We start from the raw sequence: 7,766 nt of genomic DNA on the forward strand, positions 1-7,766 counted from the left end.
AAAATGCTACCAGTCAGGATGTCTCAGCCCCTGATTGGGACCCTTAATCACTCACCCCCAACTCTTGCCTTATGGAGCACTGAAGGGGAGCAGAACTTTCCAGAAGTTGTATTAAGGTAATGGTCAGGTTCTAGTAAACACAGGAGGAAACCTTGAATTGGGGAAAGGATGCTACCAGGCCTGAGGGGTAGCACCAGAGTCAGAGAGCTCCCAGGACTTTGATTGAGGTGGGGATCTCTAAGACTCTTTGTCCCCTCATTCCCTCAATCTTGCACATCTCACAAGGGCCATGCTTCTGGAGAATATGCCTCATACTTAGGCCTTCTTACCCTCTTCAGGGATGAAGACTGGGGAAGGCACATTCCAAAGCAAACACTAGAAGAAAATATAAGTTGGAGAAGATTTTCAAAACCAGTGCCTGGCCAGGTATGGTAGCACAGGCCTATAAATCCCACCAAATTGGAATGCTAAACAGGAGGATCATAAATTCAAGGCCAGCCTGGGTAATTTAGTGAGACCTTCTCTCAAAATAAAAAATAGAAAGGACTGGGGATATAGCTCAGTGTATTCCTGGGTTTAGACCCCATTACAAAAAAAGCAATGCCTGGTATTCTGGGTTCAATTCTTTCTTCTATAATGAATCCCCATTTCCCTCATGCCTTACTACCTACTCTCCTCCTACCCACATACTGAGCCCTAAGAATGGGAACAATTCATCTTTAGCATGTGTATTTTTGTGCATGGCATCCACTGTGTGCATACTTCCACACGTGCCTTCCACTGTGTCAGGTTCAAGGGAGGTGACAGCACACATAACACAAGGGACCTGTTCTAAATCAGGAGAAAACTGAGACATAAACAACCATAACACACTGTATCTATCTCTCCATCTTAGCTCTATGTGTTCGTGATGCACATACATGGGGCTGTCTCTGTATACATTATAACTGTGGATATTCATTATCTGCATGTGTCCAAGCATCCGCTTAAACCAATCTCTGTCCCCATGACAGGCTGCACATCTAAGCCAAACCGGTTGGAGTGGGTTGTGCTGACATTTTTGTTTATGTCAATGGGACTTGAGGTGAGTCAGGGAGGGATGAGGTTGGGTGGAGTGCTGTGGGGGAGAAGAAGAGTGAGAGTGAGGGTCAAACTGGATGAGTGGGGGAAGGAGGGAATGGGTCCAGGTGAGAAGGGGTGGGGTGGGGTGGCAGGAGGATGGATTAGGGGTAGGAGTAGATGAGAGAGCTCCTTAATGAGCAGTTGGTCTGCAGTGAGATCTCAGGTTAGAAAAGGGTCAGAGACTTGGGGGAGACTCTTGGGCTTTGGGAGAAAAGAGAGTGAATAATAAGTCAGAATGTGAGTAAGTAGAAGTTTGGGTATGGACAAAATGTTTACAATCCACTTAGGCAGCTTTGTCTCTCAGTGCCATCTGCTCATTCTTTTGGTTTCTGCATGGTTTGTACAGAAAGGTGTTGGAGAGCTGAATGACATGGTAAAAGATTGTTGGTAATGGAACTTGACCCCATTGCCAGGAGTGAAACCACTGCACGTAGTAGCTTCAAATTTACTTTTTTTTTGTGGGGGTGGTGGTGCTGGGGATTGAACCCAGGGCCTTGTGCATGCAAGGCAAGCACTCTACCAACTGAGCTACATCCTCAACCCTTCAAATTTACTTCTTCAGCTCCTCCCAAGGATGTTCCTCATCCATGGAGGTGTGGGGAGAGACCCCCATACAGAACACAGGGCCTCTAGCCCCTATTCCTTCACTGAAAAACACCACTGCTTCCCTCCAACTGGAGCTTCACTGTGTCCAATATTAGGATGGTGGCAAATTGTTTTCCAGGATATTCCACTAAATGTTGCCATGTGCTGTGTTCCCTCTGTCAATCCTGCAAGACTTCTGGTTCTTTATACCTAGTCCCATCTTTAATGATAATCACATTTCCTGGTTGCCTAACAACATCCTTCTGGGCTCAGGGGGCTGGGTTTGCTGGTTCCTTGAGGGCTCTAATGCAGGGGTGAACACCCAGGGGAAGAGGAAACTGAACACAAGGCACATTTGGGTCCTGTTTCTTGACAGACCCAGTTTGTGCAAAGCTCCTCCTCTTGCTCTCACCCAACTTCAATAAACACACTACTGCAAAATCAGGGAGCAAACATGGGTTAAGAGACAAACGTCTATATTATTTGACCCTGTGTCTCTGAATGGGCTGGTAGTTTCATTTGTTTGGTTGGTTTTAGTACTGATGATTGAACCCAGGGCACTTTATCATTGAACTACATCCCAGCCCTTTTTATTTTTTTCATTTTGAAACAGGGTCTCACTAAGTTGCCAAGGCTAGCCCCAAACTTGTGATCCTTCTGCTTCAGACTCCCAAGTAGCTGATTACAGCCACTGTGCCCACTTCTGGCGCTTGTAGAAGGCTCTTAGAATAGGTCCTGGCTGGTAAAGGGTGACAGTAGGAGCCTTCATGGAAACCAAAGTCTTCCAAGTGATGACAATAGAAGATGACAGCAGAAGATGCAGCAGCAGAGAAGGGATAAGAACAAGGGTTAGGGGGGTCCTGAGAATTTGGTAAGAGAATGGATTCCAGTAAGGGTCCCACATTCTTCCCCTGTCCCCAACCCAACCATGCAAAGAGGCTGCTTCAGGGAGCCTACCTATGAGACAGTATAGAAGCAGCCCTCCAAGATCAACCTGGCCTACTGAGTCTACATCACCAGGGACATCTTCAGGTGAAGTCCAGAGGACTTCACACACTCCAGTGTTCAAACGTCCAGCTTGGATGCTAAGGATGTGGTTCCTTTCTGAACTAAAGATGGCCACTTCCTGGCAACTCCTGTTACCACAAAACTCAGTTTCCACTGGGCACGGTGGTGCAGACCTGTAATCCCAGAGGCTCAGGAAACTGAAGCAGGAGGATCACAAGTTCAAAGCTAATCTCAGCAACTTAGCAAATCCCTAAGCAACTTAGTGAGACCCTGTCCCAAAATAAAAAATAGAAAATAAGCATGAGATGTGGCTCAGTGGTAAAAGCACTCTTGGGTTTAATGCCCAGTTTAAAAACAAAATAAAAAGAAAGAAAAAGAAAAGAAATCTCAGCTTCCTTGGGGGAACACATCAGAGACCCTACAATCAAACATCACCCTTGGACCAGGCACCAGGAAAATATGACAGCTGCAAAGCAGAATATGGGGCTGTGGGTCAAGAAAGAGACAATGACCTGGGTCCCATGGTACATGCTGGTCATTCATGAAACTCAGGAGGCTGAGGCAGGAGGATTACAAGTTTGAGGCTAGCCTAGGCAACTTACAGAGACCCTGTCTCAAAATTAAAAAAAATAAAAAGGTCTGGGAATCCTTGCTAGTCTGTTTCCCTCCTTGGGTTCAGGACTCCACCCACTAAGGTGTTCTATGGTGAAATCCTAGTCTCTGTAAAATTCCCACCTATTGAGGTCCCACTCACTCAAATCTTCATCAGTAATCAAAGCCTATGACAATGCCCAGGGACCCTCAAGGTGGTGATACAATTCTAGTATGCAGACAGAAGGAAGTCTGGCCATTCCTGGAAAGTTCCAAAACCCCTCTAGGAAAGTCAGATGGCTGGCTCAGCTCAGCAAAGAAAAAAAGTGCAGCATCCCAGAGAGAGAAACACATAAATTCAAACAGTGAAAGACAGAAGGAAATTTAGAAAGATACATTGAAAAAGAAAAGGAAAAAAAAAAGCTGGATATGGTGGCACATGCCTGTAATCCCAGCACCTCAGGAGGTTAAAGCAGGAAGAGGCTAGTCTGGGCAATTTAGCAAGACCCTGTCTCAAAATAAAAAGGACTGGGGATGTAGCTCAATGGTAGAGTGCCCCTGGCTTCAATTCCCAGGACCAAAACAACTAATTAAAATAAAAAGATGAATCACAAACACACTTGGTGTTATTGAAGAGGAGATATGTAAAGATATCTAAAGTGGCTGAGACAAAATCTGAAACAGAGTAAGACCTGAAGAGAAATTTCTGAATGCCTACTTCCCACAGGTGGGATCACTTAGGTACTTCCCTCTTGTGCCCTTAGTTCCCACCACTCAACAATGATCCCCTAAAGCACAAGAAGTAAAATCAAGAGTCAATAAATGGGATGGATTCAAGCTAAAGAGCTTATTTTCAGCAAAGGAAACAATCAATAATGTGAAGAAAGAGCTTACAGAATGGGAGAAAATCTTGACCACATGTACCTCAGATGAAGACTAATCTCCAGGTTATATAAAGAATTCAAAAAAACGTAACACCAAAAATACAAATAACCCAATCAATAAATAGGCTAAGAAACTGAACAGACACTTCACAGAAGAAGAAATAGAGTGGATCAACAAACATGAAATAATGTTCATCTCTAGCAATTAGAGAAATGCAAACCAAACCTACTCTAAGATTTCATCTCACTCTAATCAGAAAGGCAGTTACCAAGAATGCAAGCAATAAGTGTTGATGAGGATGTGGAAGAAAAAGATGCACTCATACATTGCTGGTGGGACTGCAAATTGGTGCAACCACTCTGGAAAGCAGTATGGAGATACCTCAGAAAAACTTGGAATGGAACCACCATTTGACCCAGCTATCCTACTCCTCAGTTTATACTAAAGGACTTAAAGTCAGCATACTATCGTGATTCAGCCACATTAATGTTTACAGCAGTTCAATTTCTCATAGCTAAACTATTGAAGCAAACTAGATGCCCTTCAACAGATGAATGAATAAAGAAAAAGTGGTATATATCACAATGGACTATTACTCAGTCTTAAAGAAGAATGAAATTATGGCATTTGCAGGTAAATGAATGGAACTGAAAATATCATGCTAAGTGTTTGTTTGTTGTTTTTCCTCTCCCTCTCCCCTCCCTTCCCTACTTCCTGTTTTCTTTCCTGTCTCCTCCAAAATATGAGCTTGGTTCAGTCTAAGCAGAGGAAGTAGAAGTTCTGGAAAGTTTCTCTCCCCGAGTCTGGAGTTGGCAAAGCAATGAACAGACTACCTATCACACCAGGTGGAACTGGAGGAGGTAGAGAACTGGACAAGGTATGGTCAAGGAGGGTGTGGTTCAGGCTCCATGTCCAACCAAGTGAAATGCCTACTGCTAAAGCTCAAAGTTGGAGCCAGAAACACAAAGCTGGAAGAGAGAAGCTGGAAAGGCCCCTGGGGTGGGGAGTTCCCATTTTTCTCCAGAAGAGGCAGAAAATAACATTCTGGCAGAACAAAACAGGCACAAGCAAGAGCATAAAAAGGACATATAGGCCAATAAAGTTTTGGCAAAGTGACCCCACCTCCCAGTTCCTAGCCTAATTTTAGAAGTGTGTCAATTCTGATTCCACCTGTTGGGAGGTAAGACAGAAGCCTTAGAGAGAAGGCTGGCTTTCAGATTTCAGCAAAGGACATTAGAAATTAATTTCATGTGGCTTAGTTGTTGGGTTTTTTTGGTTTTGTCTTGTTTTTTATATTATTTTTTTGGCTATGCTAGGGATCAAACCCCTAGGGCCTCATTCATGCTATGCAAGTGCTCTACCTCTGAGCTATATTGTCAGTCTTTTTTTTTTTTTTTTAATTTGAGACAGGGTCTCACTAGGTTGCCCAGGCTGGCCTCAAATTTATTTTGCAATCTTCCTGCCTGAGTAGCTGGGATTACAGGGTTACACCATAATGCCAGGTGTGTATGCGTATGTGTGTGTGTGTGTGTGTGTACATGTATGTGTGTATATATATATATATATATATATATATATATATATATACACACACACATATATATATGTGTGTGTACATGTATGTGTGTATGTGTGTGTGTATATATATATATATACACACACACACATATGTGTGTGTGTGTGTGTGTGTGTGTGTGTGTTTCCTGGGTATTTAACCCAGGAATGCTTTACCACTGAGCTATATCCTCAGCACCACTTTCTACTTTGAGGCAGGTTCTCACCAAGTTGCTTAGAGCCTCACTAAGTTGCCAAGGCTAGCCTTGAACTTGTGATCCTCCTGCCTCAGCCTCCCTGGGATTACAGATATGTACCACCTTGCCCAGCCTTGTTGCTTTTTAAAGAGATTTTTAGCATGATCTTGGAAAACTGAGAATCTTGCCTGACAGGCATAGGGAAAGCTATAGTTGGCTAGGCAGCAACTCTTGAGATTGCTGAATCTTAGCTTTCTGATCAGGTGGGAAACCCATCCTGATAATCTTCTAGTCTGTGCCTTCCTACCCATACCCTCTCTATGCTGTTTTCTCTGAGGACCAAGAGTTGGAATCAGGGAGGAAAAATCCCTGCTATACTGTCAGCCCCCTGAATTATATGTCCACCTCCACTGAAGCCTTGGTGTATATATATATCTCTCTAGTTTGTTTTTGTAGTACTAGGGATTGAACCCAGGGATCCTTTACCACTGAGCTACATCCTCAGTTCTTTTAATTTTTATTTTGAGACAGGATCTCACTAAGTTGCCCAGGCTGGCCTAGAACTTGAGATCCTCCTGCCTCAGCTTCCCGAGTTGCTGATATCACAGATGTGTGCCACCTTGTCCTAGTGCCTTGCCCACTCTCTATGACCTCAGTTTCTCTGGCATAGTGGGAAGCAAGTTGATGGGTAGAAACCAAAGGCAAAAGTAGAAGCCGTCATTTCCACTTACAGCTCAACCCCGGGGCAGAAACAGATCCTATTTCTGTCCACACCAGCTGGGCTACGAAATATGTCTGCATTTTCTCCCACAGCTGAAACTAGTCCGTTTAGATCTGGGCCTCTTCATTCTTCACTGGGTCCTGCAGGGACAGAGTTAAGAAGTTCAGGAACCTGCCTTGAATAAAAGGAAGATATGAGGGAGGGGCAGGAATGTGTTTTTCTCACTCCTCCTCGACTTCACCCCCACCCATCTTCTAAGGCTGGGCAGCTTCCTCTGCCCTGGATCTTATCAGGAGAAACTCCCTGCCCTTAATCCTGAGTTCCAAATGCACAGTGCCTCCGTTTCTGTAAATTGTTGGAGTCTGATGAGAAAAAAATGAAATAAAAAGTTATTCTTCCCATGACTCTATAGTTAAAACTCGTCTAAGCCTCAAGTATCCCTAAGGGATTTTCCCTCCCAGACCCCAACTAAACCAAGCACACGTCTACACACACACACACACACACACACACACACACACACACACCATTCCCTCCATCTCCACCATTGGACCCTGACAGACTGGGTCCTACTACCCTCTAGTGGCCAGAGCTTAGAGGACTCTCGCACCTTCAAGGCCTTTACCACCGAATGTTCTAGAAAACACCTGAGAGAAACCAACATCTCATTTCACAAATGAGAAAGCTGAAGGGACCTAGAGAGTTGGGAATATCTGGGACTACCCAATCTCGTGACTCCCAGGCCAGGGCTCAGTCCACTTTCACTTCCTCACCCTCTGACACGTTAGTGCTTCCTGCCTCATCCCTAGGAAATCAATCCAAGTTGGAAACATTGAAGCCAAAAGAACCCAGTCCCTCCCCGTCCCGGTGGCGCTTCACCTGAACCTCAGGTGTCAAGTCAGCTAACAGGGATTCTTCTGAGGAGCCGGATACTCCTCGACTTTCTGAGGTTAACAATCTTTCAGGATTATGATTGACAAAGCATATCTGTTGTTGCCTGAGCGATACTACCGTTATCACTCCTGGTAGCGCCCCAGGTCTCCTGTCTCCATGGTAACCGGCGCTTTGCGACCTTCAGTTTGCAGCGGTCGCGCTGCAGCCAC

Source organism: Spermophilus citellus (genome assembly GCF_964194105.1).
Source record: "Spermophilus citellus genome assembly, chromosome: 9".
NCBI lineage: Eukaryota > Metazoa > Chordata > Mammalia > Rodentia > Sciuridae > Spermophilus > Spermophilus citellus.